Source organism: Protopterus annectens, chromosome 8.part0 (genome assembly GCF_019279795.1).
Source record: "Protopterus annectens isolate FY-2018-M chromosome 8.part0, PAN1.0, whole genome shotgun sequence".
NCBI classification, from domain to species: Eukaryota; Metazoa; Chordata; order Ceratodontiformes; family Protopteridae; genus Protopterus; species Protopterus annectens.
Genome location: NC_056741.1, coordinates 599,548,246 through 599,565,427, shown reverse-complemented (window position 1 = coordinate 599,565,427; position 17,182 = coordinate 599,548,246). Strand labels below are relative to the sequence as shown.

The 17,182-nt window shown below is 43.0% G+C and overlaps 1 protein-coding gene and 1 non-coding gene across 2 annotated transcripts in view; both read left to right on the top strand.

Annotated features, from left to right (window-relative positions):
• PHF8 (PHD finger protein 8) overlaps window positions 1-17,182 on the top strand; it is a 3,148,719-nt gene that overhangs the window by 1,560,137 nt on the left and 1,571,400 nt on the right. The gene's annotated exons all lie outside the window — the stretch shown is intronic.
• On the top strand, window positions 1,943-2,045 carry LOC122809869. Its single transcript, XR_006365982.1, has one exon. It is a non-coding gene; the product is annotated as a U6 spliceosomal RNA (small nuclear RNA).

Below are 17,182 nucleotides of genomic sequence, written 5' to 3'. Positions count from 1 at the left end.
TAAAAGAACTTCAGCAAGAGGGAATGTCTAAATATTTGGGAACTGATAAAGGATCAACAATAAAGCATGAAGAAATGCGAATGAAACTTAGTAAGGAATACTTTAGAAGACTTAAATTAATCCTGAAAACAGCACTGACATCTAGGAACAAAATTCAGGTTATAAACCAATTTGCTCTTCCTGTCCTAACTTACAGATGTTCATCGTGTTTCACTGTTGCAGTCATTGTACTTGGGTTATCCTGCTGGCAGGCTACCCACAGTCGGCCCGAGTTCCAAAGTCTTGGTCCGGTGTCGGTTGATGTGCCAAAAAAGAAAAGAAAGAATATAAGGTGAAGGACCAGGTGAGAAGGCAAGAAATGTGGAAAATGTATAAATATAGTTGCAAGTATAGAAAACTTCTGGAAGAACTTCATGCTGTTTAGGATCTAACGCAGGAATGGTTAAGGAGAGGCAAATTCAAACCAAGACATAAAAGGTTAATATTGGCGGCCCAAGGTAGTGGGCTGCATACACGTTGGTTTATAAAGTCCAGTGAACATGTGGAAGAAACAGACAAATGTAGGTTTTGTAAAACAGAATTGGAAACAGTTGCACACCTTGTTGCTGGTTATGACATACTAATGGCAGAAGGACTGTATACTGAAGGGCATAATAATGTGGCAAGACTGTTGTACTGGGGATTGTGCAAACATTATGGTATTGAAGTGGCTGAAAAACACTGGAAACGTGAGCCAGAAAGCATCATAGAAAATGATGAAGTCTTCATCCCATGAAAAGAAGACAAAGGTAGCATTGATCATTGAAATCACTACACCCAGTGACTACAGTGTCTTGCCTACAGAGAGAGACAATGTCATAAAATATCAGGATGTGCAGGCATAAATGAGAGCAATTTGGAAGAAAGATCCCCAGACATTTCCATTAGTAGTAAGAGCAACGGGTCTTACGAAAAAGAATCTACAGCCATATTTAGATATGTTACCAGTACATGTAACCCCATACGAATTGCAGGAAGAGTCATGACTGGTGCTGCAAAGAGCACTTCTAGCTGACATCAAAGATTGAAACAATACTAATTTCATGAACTTTAATCGTACTTTGATTTAACAATGGGGTCCATTCCCGAAAGGTATTAGAAACCGAAAGGACTTGGAGAAATTAAAAAATACATTAACAAGTAAAGAGGGACATGATCCCACCAACTGTGCAGGTTAGCCCAAATTGTTGGAACCTGGCCATCAAAGCAAACTTGTCCCTTCAAGCAGTATACATCCCCTTTCCAGGATAGTGTCCTGGTGGACTTCCTCAGCAGGTCCATCGAAAACCTCCATGTATGGATGGTCAACAGACAGAACTTCCTAGACATAGTTCACAAGTAGAGTAGACCTCAGATAGACCTATTTGCTCAGACAACAAATGGCTTCCTTTTTTTTTTTTTTGCACAGTTCTCCCTGTCCTCAGGCTTGGAGGGCAGATGCCTTGTTTTTCTAGTGGTCAGGACGGTTTCTTTATGCCTTCCCTCTGCTGCCTCTTGGCCAAGACAGCATTGGTTCCCCCTTCTCTATATCTTAGCAAGGGACAGTCACCACAAACTACCCTACAAAGTGGACCTGATTACACAACAGAAGGGCTCATTGCATCACCCCAACCTAACCCTGTGGGTTATACGATTCTGATCCTTCCCAAGCTCCCATTTTCTAAAGACATGCTTCTGGTTTGCAAGAAGGCAAACAGACCCACTATCCAAAAATCCTACATTGCTAAATGGAAGAGACATTCAGTCTGATGTCGAGCAAAAAATTTGGATTCCAATAAAATGTGAGGTTTCTTCAGTTTTGTCTTGGTTGTGTGAGGTCATGAAAGGCACTTTGGCATTTTCATATAGTAAAGGCCACCTTTCATACATTTCAGCATGTCTTCCCTAAACACTCCTATTATGCTTGCTTTGGCAGCACATGTACTAAAATTGGAATGATGCAGAGAAAGTTAGCATGGCTGCTGTGCAAGGATGACATGCAGATTCATGAGGCATTCCACAGTTAAAGAAGGGGATGGGCTGGCATAATGGTTAAGGACTTTTCCTCACTGATGCAAGGCACAAGGCTTGATTCTGACCTCTGGTTATTGTGCAGGCTTTCTAATAGTCTGTAGGGTGCTAGTCTGATATTTACCTTTGAAATTAACTATGAAATTATATCCACGCTTGAGGTCGGACTTGTTTTAAATCTGCATTGAAAACCTGTGCCCCCTCCCAAAACAAAACAAAAAACTGAAATTTCATCAATGTGCTACAAAAGCGCTCTCTGTCTTTCTTTGAACAGCAGCTTATTCTGCACCTGGAAAAAACATTTTGTTGGTAGCTCTCATTTCTGCTAGATGAATTTCAGAGCTCCTGGCCCTTATGGCTACTCTCCCCTTCCTTATTTTTCGTAAGGACAGTGCGTCCCTGAAGGTCAAGTCTTCCTTCATGCAAGCTATCCCCCAATCAGGCCGTACATCTGCCTGCAGGACAGAGGAGAATGAATTCTACATTCCCTGGATGTACAGCTCAGATTTTACCTGGACAACACAGTCTACTTGTAAGTCAGACCAACTGTTTTTCCTTCCTAGACTCTAAGCTAGGCCAACCAGCATCCAAACAGACCACTGTTAACTGGGTTTGTAGGTCAATCTCTTTTTGCTACACTTACCATGACAAAACCTTACCCTCTTTCCCACAAGCTCATTCTACTAGAGCAGAGGCTTCTTCTGGAGCTTTCTGCAAGGGGGTAGATTTTATACCAATTCTGGAATCAACTACCTGTTCTTGGTACACACTTTCACTAAACATTAGAGACTAGATGTTTTTTTTCCAAATCCAGAGATGATGTTAAACAGTTCTTATAATTTTCTGCCATCCACTCTTTTTCCTTAAGCTTTGTGAATCACCCATCTGTTTGGAATCCTGCAACAGATTTCCAAACAGATGGGTTGAATACTGTTGGGAATACTGCAACAGTGATTTTACTTGGGACATAGTACAGCTGTGCAAGAACTTACCATAAAAGTAAATGTAAGTATATTACTGATCACTGTTAACAGTATTCCTTCCCACCTACTTTTCGTTTTTATCTTTCCTTTTAGTCTTCTGCCCTGTTGACAGCTTCTAGGACCAAAAAGGGACTTTCTTTTCTCCTGTTTTACTCCTCCTAGCTGACCACTTTCTTCCCAAATGTCTTTAGGTTGTTGACTTGAGATAGTGAGTATTTATGCCAATAAATCTGGTTATGTATTGTACTTCTTATGCTCATGGGCTGAGGTTGTACATCAGACCTATGGCTAATAGAAGGTTTAGACTATGGTACCCTGGATTGGACATCAGTGCAAAAGTTCATCTGTCTGGCATACTGCGACAGTTGTCAGTAGGACGTCTACCGTTATGTTAAGTTCTTGCACAACTGTACTTTCTCCAACATTTATATCAGAGGAGTACTATGTAGGGAATTTTTAAAAATCTTCTAACTCTTTGCATTCTCAAAAAATCATTCCCCAATTGATTGTCGACATCACATCTTGAGCATTTACTATCTAACTTGTTTTGTTTTTGAACAAGAAACATCTTTATTAAATTATCACGTATGACATAGGCAGTCTTACATTTATATAAATGCAAATAAACCATACCAACACAATCTCAGTTGCAAATATTATACATTAGAAGCCATGCTGACACAACTGTAGCTGCAAACATTACACATTACTTAATAATATATCCAGTCATTGTCAGTCAAACCTTAAATAATATATCCAGTCATTGTCAGTCAAACCTTAAATAACTCATTCAATTCTTGCCTTCTTTTAAACCTCATTCCTCCTCTGCATGTTTTGATCCCTCAATTCCAATTTTTTTCTATGTATTTTGCTCCTATTTTTTCCCAAAGATCCCATTTGCAGTTGTTTTATCTCTGTTACTATTTTCATTACTTCTAGTAAAGTTGGTTTAGACTTTGATTTCCATTTTCTAGTAATGTTTTTTTTTTTGGCAGCCACCATAATTAGACTCAGCAAGGCCTTAATGTGTCTAGGCAATTCCAATTCTGTATCATAGATTAAAAAAAGTAATTTCCTTAGTTACACCAATTTGCTCACTCAGCATCTCCTACAAAGCAGTCTGCAGGGAATCTATAAAGTCTGCCAACTCATACTCCCAGCAAAAATGTTCCCAGTTACTACCTCCTTCCTCATCACACCTCCAACATTTGCTGTCTACCTGCGGAAAGATTCTTTGGAGTCTACTTGGGAGTATAACAATAACTATGTAAACTCTTCCAAGCAAAGATGCTAAACCTTCTAGACTTTGTTGCATATTTGGGAGGCATACATATATCCCCCCATTGTTTCTTTGCTAATTGTTTAACCAGTCTCTCTTCCCAGTCCTGAGAATTTCCTATCTACTTGAGGAAAATCCCCTGGAGTCTACTTGGTTTTAAAAATCCTTATGCTAACACTTCACTGCAAGAATCTTAAGCCTTCTGGACTTTGTTACTTATTTGGGAGTGTTACAGGTCCCTTATAAATAACATTTCCATTTTCTTTATCCAGTCATTTTAACCTCATCCGACAGCTTCATACAGTTATCATGCAGTATTTTATACACCCTATTAATTATTCCATTTTAAAAGCTGCTTTTGATGTCCTTCCTTATCACTGTTGCAGTATTCACTCTTGCAATATCCTGCAGAGGATTGCTGAATGTCTGCCAGCGTACCAAAGTCTTTACACCTTCCAGGTGCCATGTATGAGATGCATGTCCCACATGCATGGAGCAATGTGCATATGTGGCGTATGAACTCCTAATCCTCAAAACTGTTTTTGCCACCAGTCCAAAAGCTGCTGTTAAATTCGGTCTGCAAGCCATTCATCGAGTTATTTCAACTATCAAGCTTTCTTAAGGTAAGTGCTCTTTTGGGGTCTGTTCCTTCCTTTTTTCCTTAGTTTACATTTCGTCTAGGAGGGGGAAAAAGTGAGTATGGGAGGCAGATTCTGCATAAAGATAGACACAAGAAGTACCTTTTTTGTTTGGCTGGTACACATGAGCATACTCAATGTGAAATTTGTCAGGCATTTGCCCGTAAGACATACCAGAGTCATCTGTCATCTCTTTCCATTCTTTTTTTTTAAGAACCAGCAGTTTAAGCTTTTGGCTGAGGGTACCATAGCCGAATCTACCTGTCCAGACATTCATCCACCTCTTAAGAAGAAAGCCAAAAAAGTGTGTACTGATCTTGCTGCTGTCCATCCTCCACCAAATCTCCATCAGATTGGTTGAAGAACCCCAGGACCGTCCATACTTGGTGTCCTCGTTGAATGTAGACAGGGGTCTGAACCTCCTAGAGTTGTTAAAACTAATTAATGTTCCTTTAAAAAAAAGAAGCAGAAGGCTAGGCATGTGACCCTTGTGGCTAAGGATACCCACAAAGAATGGCAAGATGTTGCTTTTGGGGGTGGGGACCTTTTCAATGCCCTTATGGCTCTAAAGCCACCTCAAAAATGATCTGTCCCTGTTTCTGTTCCCTGGTCTTCCACTTCTTCCAAACATCCTAGGGATTCTGATTCATCTGATGAAGAGTTAGAATCTAGTGAGGAGTCATTGGCTTAGTCCTCTCAGATCCACTTTCCTTTTGCCCTGGGGTCTGAAGAAGAGGATTCACTTTTTACTGACTGTCCTGTGGAAGAACTGTCCATTGATGATATGGTGTTCTGATGGAATGTTTTAAGTGAGACTGTTCCCAGATTTTTGACTTTTAAAAAAGATATTATAAACTCTTGCAAGTAAATTCTCCTCGGCCTTCTGCAGTCACTCCTGGATGCCCTTTTGGATACTTTCATGGCCGCTTCTCAGGCTTTTTATTCACAACCTCCTGCTCCTAAGATGCCAGACAGGTTCTATAAAGTTCCTGTAGCTCAGAAGTTTCTTTGTATAAACTCCCTTCCTTTGATCCTGCTGTTATATCTCAAGCCACTGATAAACCATCCAAGTTGCTGTCCTCCTCTTAAGCTTTTACCTTCTGATAAGGACAGCCATGTCATGGACAGGTATGGTAAAAAGTATATATGTCTGCTGTTCTAGCTTTCAGGGCTGTTAATTCCCAGAACTATTTGGCTAGGAATGTCCTGGTTCATCAGTCCAAACTTGAAGGCTTTCTGGCTGATAGCCCTTGTTCAGACAGTTAAGTCTTCTGCCATTTCCCTTTTGAGCTCTGCTTCTCAGGTGGCTCATCATTCCAGTAAATCCCGTTATGATACTGCTGACACTGCTTGTAGGGCAGCTGCATCTGGATCTGTAATGAGGAGGTATTGTTTGCGCCTCCAAGCTCTGTCTGCAGACATCAAGGCCAGATTATTAGACTACCCTTAGATATCCAGTACCTCTTTGGCACTACTGCTGCTGCTGCTAATGAATTGTTTAAGATCCTTCAGGATAAGGGTAACGATGTCCTTCATGGATGCATCTGCAGTCATAACAAATGGGTTGTCCTGTCGTCAGGCAGCCCTTCGGTCGGCCGGATTCCAAAGTCCGGGTCCGGCTTCGGCTGATGTCGCGCTTCACCCGACGTCATCTCTGCTGGTCTTCGGGTATAAAGGCATCAGCCGACACCATTTTCCCCAGTCTTTCTTGCCGCGTGGCGCCCGAAGCAGAAGCTGTTCGCAAGTGCCGGTCGGTCAGATCCAGAGATTACTACTACCGAATACTACTTCGAAGACTTCTAAAAGCTAAGTACCCCGTTGGGGACTCTTTCTTGCCTCAGCCGATGTCAGAAAAAGTCAATAACTGTTTAACTTGTGGGAAACAAATACCTCATAAAGATTTCCACTCTTACTGTTTGCCTTGCTTAGGCCCAGACCACGACGTAGCAGCCTGCTCGGCCTGTGCTTCCTTCAACCGACGAACGCTTAGGCGTCGGTCGGAGTTTGCTGAACAGTTTTTCGGCTCAGAGTTTGCGTACATTATGCCGTTGGATCCTCCGACTACCCAAATTGTTAAAAAAACGCAAAGAAAAAGACCGACACTCGCGGTCCGCGGTTTCGGCCGAAACCACGGTTAAGCAAGCCGCGAGTGTCTCGGTTTCAGCCGAAACCGAGAAAACTGGTCAATCTTCAGCCGAATCCATGACTACTACTGAGGCTCCTGCTACCTTACCTGAATCAGCCTCAGAAATTTTGCCTACAACTGTGGTTCCTACTGATCTATCAGACACCATCCCCTTGAATATCTCTACCCCAGCACGTGGTGCTGCTAGGCCTCCTGCAGCCATGTCTATTAAGGCCTTTGCCAGGGCTAAAGCAGCCGAATCAGCTAAATCAGTGCCTGTTAAACCACCCTCACTCAGGCCCACTTCTAGTTCACAAATGCTTACTCTGGCAGAAGATTTAATATCCTTAATTAGGGGATCCCAATCTCACCCAGACAGGGCCTCTCAGCCACCAGAAAAGAGACCTAGAGCAGAGCCCCCTGAGCCTGTGTCCTCTGATGATTCTGCGGATGACTCAGACATTACAGACCAGCCAGAGACTCCTTTTTCCAATTATGAAGATTCAGATGCTGAAGAATCCATTCCAGCTGCCTCTCCACCAGAGGAATTCTCCTTTGGGGAAACCTTACATGCCATGAGATAACAATTCCAATGGCAGGGACAAGATTTCTCAGATTCAAGAAAAAGGCTTAGGACTTTTCTGCACTTACCACAACATAGGCCCTTAGCTATACCTCCTGTCCTACCTGTTGTGGACGATGCATTTAATGATGTCTGCACTGCACCTGATTCTTTACCTCCAGCCCCTGTCAAACCAGATAGATTTTACAGGGTGCCAGACACTCATCACCACCTATACAAGGCCCCACTTGCAGACCCCGAAACGATATCCCAGGGGCCTAAGGCAGTAGCCTCGACCACAGCAAAAAACCCTATTCCCTCTGAAAGGGAATCCAGGTCCTTAGAGATGGGAAAAAAGTCCACACCTCTGCTACTCTCTCAGCTAGAGCTTTAAACTGTCAGTTTCACATGATCCAATACCAAGAGTTTATGCTTGATCAGTTAATTAAAAAGCTGTCCTTTGATGAATCTTTAGATAAGAAATATGTATTAGAAATGGTGAATAACATCCAACAGGTTAGTAACCATTCTTTAAAATGTGGCTATGATGCACTGGAGGCTTCATTTAGATCAGCCATGACTGGCACAGTGATAAGAAGGCATGCATGGTTGAAAGAACAGGTCTTGCCGGATCATGTTAAAGCTAAGCTATTGGATGCTCCTATGGATAAGGCCAGTCTATTTGGGGAACCTGCCCAGCAGGTAATGAAGAAAATGGAAGAGAAGGCAAAATCTGTACAAACAGTTAAAGATTTCCTACAGGTTCAGCCCCCAAGGTTTAGCAGGAACTGGCCTGCCAAAAATTGGTCCTTTCCTGACTCCACAAGATCCCAAAGGGGCAGGAACAGGCGCTCTAGGGGCAGAAATCAATCCAGAGGAGGTGCCTACAGAGGACGACAGTGGCAAGGCAATAACCGAGGCACAGACACAACCACTGCCACTACAACAGGACAATCTCAGTGACTTGGCTCTATCTCCGCCTACCAGGGAGCAAATAGCAGCACCATTAGGCGGAAAGTTAGCCTTATTCTCGAAAAATTGGCACTATATTACAAAAGACAAGTGGATTTTGCAAACCATAGACCAAGGCTACGGTTCCACTTCCACACTTTACCAGTAAAAGAGGAATGCCAAACCTGCCCCAAATCAAAAATAGAAGCCCTGCACCAGATAGCGGAATTAATAAAGATGAGAGCTGTGGAAAGGGTGCCAATAACAGAACAGGGCAAAGGATTCTACTCCAGACTATTCCTAGTACCAAGAAAAGAAAAAACTGGAGACCTATTCTCGACCTGTCCATCTTAAACACATACATCATTGTCCCAAAATTCAAAATGCTGACCCTACAGCAACTTCTTCCCATGCTGGGCAAGGAGTGTTGGCTGGTAACTCTAGATCTCAAGGAGGCATACCTGCACGTCCCCATTCGACCAAATTGCAGAAGATACCTCAGATTTCTTGCAGGATCAGAGCATTATCAATTCTCAGCATTGCCCTTTGGCTTATCTACTGCACCCAGAGTATTCACAAAATGCCTGGCATCAGTAATCGCTCACTGCAGAGTACAGGGAATTCAAATGTATCCATACCTGGACGACTGCCTGTTACAAGCGGACAACAAAAGCAAGCTGACGACAGATTTACAAAGGGTCATTTACTTGCTACAAGCCCTGGGATACACAGTCAATTTTCAAAAGTCAAGGCTGATCCCATCCCAGACAGGAACATTCTTGGGCGCGGAGTTGGACACAGTAAAACAGATGGCATTCCTAACTGCAGAAAAACAAAAAGAACTCCCTCTTTACTTCTTAGCATTAACAAAGCAGAACAAACTAACAGCAAGAAAAGTTCTGCAGGCCTTGGGCTTCATGGCATCATGCATAATCTTGGTCCCACATGCCAGACTGCATATGAGAAAGTTACAGTGGTACCTAAAGAATTTATGGTCTCAACACAGGCACAGCTTAGAAACAGAAATACCACTAATCCCATGCTTAAAACAGGAGTTCCTCTGGTGGGCTCGGGCATGCCAGTCAAACCCAGGCTTACCCTTCCACAACTTTCGAGCAAACCAAACCATCACAACGGATGCCTCAGACCTAGGATGGGGGCACACATGCTGGACAAATGCACAAGGACTGTGGACTCAGGACCAGCTGCACCTGCACATAAACCAAAAGAAATGCTGGCAGTAAAACTGGCAATCCTAAAATTCAGACCATTCCTCAAAGAAGGCCATTTGATGATAAGGACAGACAACACCACAGTCATGTGGTACATCAACAAACAGGGAGGCACTCATTCTTACCCCCTATGCAGAATGACTTTGGACCTTTGGAATCTGGCTCTCAGCTACAACATCCAGTTACAGGCAATATTTGTACCGGGAAAAGAGAACACCCTAGCAGACATTTTAAGCAGAACAACCTCGGATGCTCACGAATGGATGCTACACCCGGACATCTTCAAGGCCATCACAAAGAAATGGGGAATGCCACAGATAGATCTATTCGCTTCCCCACAAAATCACCAGCTCAAAAAATTCTGCACAAGGACATTCCACCCACTTGCATGGAAGGTGGACTCTCTATCCTTCAGCTGGAAAGGCCTAACAGCATATGCATTTCCACCTCTTCCCTTGATGCACAAGGTACTACTAAAAATCAAAGAGGAACGTCCAAGGATAATTCTGATAGCTCCGAACTGGCCAAGACAACACTGGTACCCATTGCTGAGGAGCATGTCTCGGGAGAAAATGTGGTCAATACCCCTGATGCCTCTGATGTTAACTCAGAACAACTACAACATCATACATCCAAACCTAAAAACCTTGCAACTGACTGCCTGGAACATCACATAGCAGTAACTAACCCAGACCTTTCACAAAGGGTTAAAGACATTATCCTTGAAGCCCGCAGACCTTCAACAAGAAGGAACTATGCAGGAAAATGGAAAAGGTTAGTCATTTGGAGTACTGAAAGAGGAAAAGATGTGTCGAACATAGATATTGCTAACATTCTGGAGTACTTGGCAGAGCTTCTACATACAGGCCTGTCCTATTCCTCCATCAAGATACATGCATCAGCTATTTCAGCAGAATACAGCTTTGATCCTCCTGTCTTTTCACATCCTCTACTCAGGCAGTTTCTCAGAGGGATCAAGAATGTAAAACCTCCTAGGAAACCACCATTACCAGCATGGGACTTGAATTTTGTACTAGAAAAGTTGACACTACCTCCGTTTGAACCAGCAGCAACAGCAGATCTACAACACCTGTCATGGAAAACTGCTTTCCTGCTGGCTATTACTTCAGCAAGGAGGGTTTGAACTACAGGCCTTAATGGCAGTGCAACCCTTCCTAATCTTCCATCAAGATAGGGTATCCATGAGAACTAATCCTACATTTTTGCCTAAGGTGGTATCCAGAGTGTCTTTAAACCAGGCAATCCACCTACCTACCTTCTTTCCCAATCCACAAAACAGAGGTGAAAGAATAATGCATACCTTGGATGTACATAGACAGTTACGCTACTACCTGGACAGAACCAAAGGTAACAGAAAAACTGACCAGCTCTTTGTAGCCTATGCAACAGGAAGGGAAGGAAAAGCAATTTCCAAACAGACAATCTCCAAATGGATAGGAAATTGCATAAGATTCTGTTACTCCTACCATGGAAAACCAATTCCACAGAACATAAGACCTCATTCTACAAGGGCTACAGCCACTACCACAGCTTTCTTAAGAGGAGTGGCAACCAAGGACATTATTGAGGCGGCTACTTGGACCTCCGTGCATACATTTGCCAAGCATTATAATTTACCTCTATATTCTAGATCCCGAGCAGGGTTTGCCACTGCTGTACTGCAAGGGATCCTGACTACACCATAATTATTATTCCTCCTCCCCTAGTTTGGCTATGGTATTCTACCCATTTGTTATGACTGCAGATGCATCCATGAAGGACATAGTACAGTTTTGTACCTACCATAAATGTAGATGTCCGAACTGGATAGCATCTGCAGTCAGGATTACCCTCTTCCTTACCCCTCTGCGGTACTCCTAGGGTATTTACCCTCCTAATAGCTAGCTGGGGGGGGAGTCTCTTATGGTGTATTTGTTTGTATATATGTACATACATGTTTATTTTTTGTGTTTGCCTTCTACTATTTTGGAAACATTGGCATTTATCCAAAATTTAGCTTTCCAAGAGGGCAATTGGCATCTGGGGCAAGAAACACTGAGGAAAATGGCGTCGGCTAATGCCTTTATACCCGAAGACCAGCAGAGATGACGTCGGGTGAAGCGCGACATCAGCCGAAGCCGGACCCGGACTTTGGAATCCGGCCGACCGAAGGGCTGCCTGACGACAGGACAACCCATTTGTTATGACTGCAGATGCTATCCAGTTCGGACATCTACATTTATGGTAGGTACAAAACTATAACTTTATACCAGATCTAAAAAAATCTTTCTTTTTCTTTAATGTTCCTAAGTTCAAAGAAGTTATCCATCTAAGTCTTCTTTTGTCTGTAGGCAATCTAGACAGTCTTCTAGAGGCAAGAGGGCTTCCAGGAAAGTTTTTGCAGGCAAGCCTTCTCAGGGTTCTAAGGACCAGAAGCCTTCTTTCCCTGACAAATCTGCTTCTGTTTGACATTCAGCCACTGTTACCCCTCAGCCAGATTCCTCTTTCCTTCAGTTTGACAACAGATAACCAGGGATGCTTGTGTGCTTTCCATTATCCAAAATGGTTATTTTATGGTATGGAAGTAACTCCTTCCATTCTCAGGCCTTCCTTTGCCCTGTCCTTGTCAGATCTGTTTCAGAGTATCAGATAGCCAAATTGTCAAACCCGATATGGTTGAGACCATATGGTCAACAGTTCAGTCCATCGATAAATAACATGCACCCAAACAACACCTGCAAACAACACAAACAATGCTTTTGCAGGGGTCAAACCACCCTGGACCCCCATGTTGGGGGATGCATCCCCCGTACTTCCTGCTAATTATAAACAAAGATATAGGGGACATGCAGACATTGGACCCGACCCAGTTTGGCTTTGTCAAGGGAAGATCATGCCTTTTGAACTTGGTCGACTTCTTCGAAATAGTCACCAAGGCCATTGATGAGGGAAAGGCAGTCCATACAGCCTACCTTGACCTTGCAAAGGCTTTCGACACAATACCCCACTCGGGTATTGTAGAAAAACTTACCAGCTTAAATGTAAACCCATATGTCACAAGATGGGTTGCAAACTGGCTTAAGGACAGAACCCACAGGGTTAGAGTTGCTGGCGCTGTGTCAGACTCCAAGCCGGTCACAAGTGGTGTCCCACAGGGCTCGGTCCTTGGCCCCTATTGTTTGGCATCTACTTCTCAGAAGTACAGGCCAACATGGGAGGACTTTGGCTGACAAAGTTTGCAGATGACTGCAAACTGGGCCATAGTGGGAAGTGCATCGGACACTGATATCCTTCAGAAGGGACTCACGGAAACAGATAGCTGGTGCCAGAGCCATGGCCTGAAGTTTATCGCCAAAAATGTATAGTCATACCCTTCGGAAAAACAAGGTAACCCCAAGCTACCATATAGGTGGCAATCCACTAAGCACAGAAGAGGTTATCAGGGACCTGGGGACCCAGGTTGACAGTGGCCTTTCTTTTGACACTCACATTGCTAAAGTGGTTAGAAAGACCTTCTACATTGCCCACCTGATCATGAAGGGATTCACATCCAGATCTAGTGAGGTCATTGTTCCCCTGTACTCTTCACTTATCAGACCAATGATAGAGTACAATGCCCCATTCGGGATGTATCTCACCCGACATCTGCAGCAATTGGAGAGACCCCAAAAGTTCCTCACCAAAAGGATAAAGGGACTCCAAAATCTGTCATATGCTGCCAGATTGAAGAAACTCCAGCACTATTCAGTCGCATACCGTCTGCTCAGAGGTGACATGTGCCTGACATACAAGGCCATGTCCAACCCGGAATTAATGGACATGCTCCACCTCAAAAAATCCAAATCCACCAAAACCACTAGAGCAAGCGACTTAAACCTTAGCACGGATATAAATAGGACGTGCTGGAGGGATAGATTTATCACTCAGAGACTCCTATGCTGTGGAATAAAATCCCGGTCCATGTGAGGCAGAGCACCTCGCTGACTCTGTTCAAGAGAAATCTAGACCTGTGGATGGGAGATCGTAGGTTTACCCCGGGAATCATCTCTGGGTCACTGCTGGACAGAGGCACAACAAACTAATGGGCACAGTATTTTTTCATATAAGGGGTGGCGTAAGCCACAATAATTTGGGCTAGGCTTATAAATGCCTTAGGGCAGATAGCCTAGTATAAACCTATGAACCTATGAACCTATATATACCAACTCCGAGATCGCACTACAGTGGGGAAAAGGGCAAATTCCCTGATCCCTACTATATTGCAGTCTTAGTCAAAGTGGTTCGACAGACTGAATTGATGACCATATGCTCTCAACCAAATCAGGCAGGTCTAACAATTTGGCTGTTAGATGCTTTGAAGCAAGACCCATCCTTCTCATCTCTAACATTTTCCTTTGGTTCTTCAGAATGTGGTGTTTCAGGAAACCATTCAGCCTGTCCCCTCTTCTTAGCAGGGAACAGGTTTTTGTTCCAGAATGTTTCTGGTTCCCAGGAAAGAGAGGTCTTGGAGGTCCATTCTAGACCTGACCTGTCTCATCACCTTTCTTGAAGGGTCCCTCTTTCAGGCTTTTGTCTTTTTAGACACTTTTCCCTCTGTTGCTTCCTCAAGCTTTTTTTGGTATTCCTGAATGTATTTATTTATTTATTTTGTTATTTATTTATTTATTGATATTTGTTAACCGGGTTTGTCCAACTCGGCTTGTGGCCCATTTTCAGCGGAGACCCGAGGAGAAATGCTCCAGTAATACATTTTAAAACAAGTACAATTTTAAACAAGATTGATATAATAGCAGTTATAGCAAAACGATTCACATATGTTGGGATACATGCATAAAGTTAAAGTTGCATTAAAAAGAAGCTAAGTAACAATTTTACATTGATATAGTTCAATAGGTCAACAATGAACATTTTTTGTTTGTATAAAATTGTGCAAATGCATAGTAGACACATTGGAGAGAGAGGTGTAATGAGGGACTAAGTATGGTCCTTTTGAGGGTACATAAAGGGAAGGAAGACTAGGTAGGGTCATGGCAAGGGCAGGTTCTGGAATTGAGAAAATAAGCTTTTAGTTCATTTTTAAAGTGTGAGGTGTGGGAGATTGAACGTAAGTCAAGGGGAAGTTTGTTCCAAGCATGGGCAAGGGAGTGTTTGTAGAGTAGTTTGCCTACTTACCTTTTTGGGTGGTAGATATCAAGTAATTGTTGGTTAGAAGTATGGAGGGTCCTGGATGGGATGTAGTTGGAGACTAAGGAAGATAGAGATGGACAGAAGGAGGGTTTATAAAGAATAGAGTGTAGCATATGAAATTGATAAGATAGCAGAAACTGGGAAAGTTCAAGCCATTAAAGAGAGTTTAAAGAAATGCAGTGGTGTGAGTTGTATGGGGAGTTAGTAATGAATCTGGCTATTTTATGGTAAGTCTGTTGCAGTTTGTTTAGAGTGGAGGCCTGGATATTGGTAAGAACTGGGGCGTATAAGAGGGAGGGGAGGAGGAGTGCCTGGCCCAGGGTAAGTCTAGATTCAGGGGTTAGGAATTTTTTGTTCCAATATAGCAGACCTAGTTTCTGGTTTGTGTTTTTTATACATTGGAGTATGTGTAGGTTGAACTTGAGTTTGTCATCCATAATGACCCCTAGGAGTTTTGTGTGGGTGTCAGGTTGGATATTTGTATTGTTAGAAGATGTAATAAAAAAGGAGGTTTTGTGATGAGAAAGAGAACGGGGAATGAAAAGTAGGAGTTTGGTCTTTTTGGGATTTAGGATCAATAGGTTGTGATAGAGCCATTGTTCAGTGGATAGTAGGGCCTGTTGGGTCACGGAGTGTAGTTCAGGAATGTTATTTGAGATGGATATAAGTGTGGAGTCGGCATACTGAATAAGGGAGGATTCTTTGCATGAGGTGTAAAGATCATTGGTGAAGATGTTAAACAAAAGGGGTCCCAAGATGGAGCCTTGGGGAACACAAGTGGAGATGGGAAGGAAAGGTGAGGAGGATGAGAGCCATTTGACAGATTGTTCCCTGCCAGATAGGTAACTATTAAACCAGGCAAGTGCAGAGGGGGATAGGTGGAGATTTGTGAGTTTGGATAGTAGTAGAGGATGAGAGACAGTATCGAAGGCTTTGGAGAGATCTAGGAAGAGACAGGAAATTAGTTTATTGTTGTCTAGGGCTTCTGCAATGATATGAGTGAAGGAGAGGAGAGCAGTGGTGGTGCTGTGGTGAGGACGAAATCCATGTTGGGTAGGGATAAGTAAGTGGTGTGTGAGGAGGTGATTGAGAAGCTGTGAGTGAATACATTTTTCTAATATCTTGGAGAGGGGGGACAGAATGGCAATGGGTCGGTAGTTTGAGGGGTCAGTGGAGTTTCCACCTTTATGAAGAAGAATAGTGAAGAAAGATTTCCAAAGGGTGGGAACAATTGATTCCAGAATAGATCGATTAATTAGTATAGATACAGGATAGGCAATTGAGTCAGCAGCAAGTTTGAGGAATGTAGGAGATAGATTGCCAGTGGAAGGAGAGCAAGGTTTTAGCTTGAGTAGTAGAGATTTGATGTAAGTAATGGGAACTGGCTCAAAAGAAAACAAAGTTGTGTTAGTGGGACTTGGAGAGGTGGGTGTCGAAGTAGAGTTTGGCTTAGAGGTTACCAGATTTTGGATGGAAGAGATAAAGTGTTTATTCAGGAGGGTAGCTGTTTCCTGAGTGGAAGTGTTAGGGTATGGGGAGGGATTAGAGGTCTTTCCAGGATAGAGGATGTTATTGAGAGTTGACCAAAATTTTTGAGGATTGGATTTGTTGTTAAGCTGAGCAGAGCTATAGTATAACTTTTTGTCATTAGTTGTATGTTTTTTGCAAGGTTCCTCAGTTGCCTGTATTTTTGAAGAAAAGGTGGTTGTTTAGTTTTAGTCCAGGTTTTCCAAGCATGATCTCTTTGTTCCATAAGGGACCTAGTCTCTTTGGAGAGCCAGGGAGCATGGTTTGATTTTACTCTGATCTTCCTAGAGGGAGCTAAGGAATTTAGAGTATTCATGAAGATGCTATTGAAAGTGCTTACAGCATCGTTTAGGGGGAGGTGTTTTAGAATGGACCAATCTATGTTGTGGAGAATGGAGTTAAATTGGGATGAATTGAAAGTCGATAGTTTTTGACAGTCTTTGATAAGGTGGGGTTTAGGAATATGAGAGTAGTGTCTTAAGATGGTGGTAGGGAGATGATCACTGAGGGAGTCAGGTAAGGTGGTGGGATTGTGGTATTGATGGGGGGAATTGTTAAGGATCCAGTCTGTGATGGAGCTGGAAGAGGAATTTTTATGGAAGCGAGTGGGAGATGTTATAAGTTGGTGGAAGCCGTCTAGGTGGATACT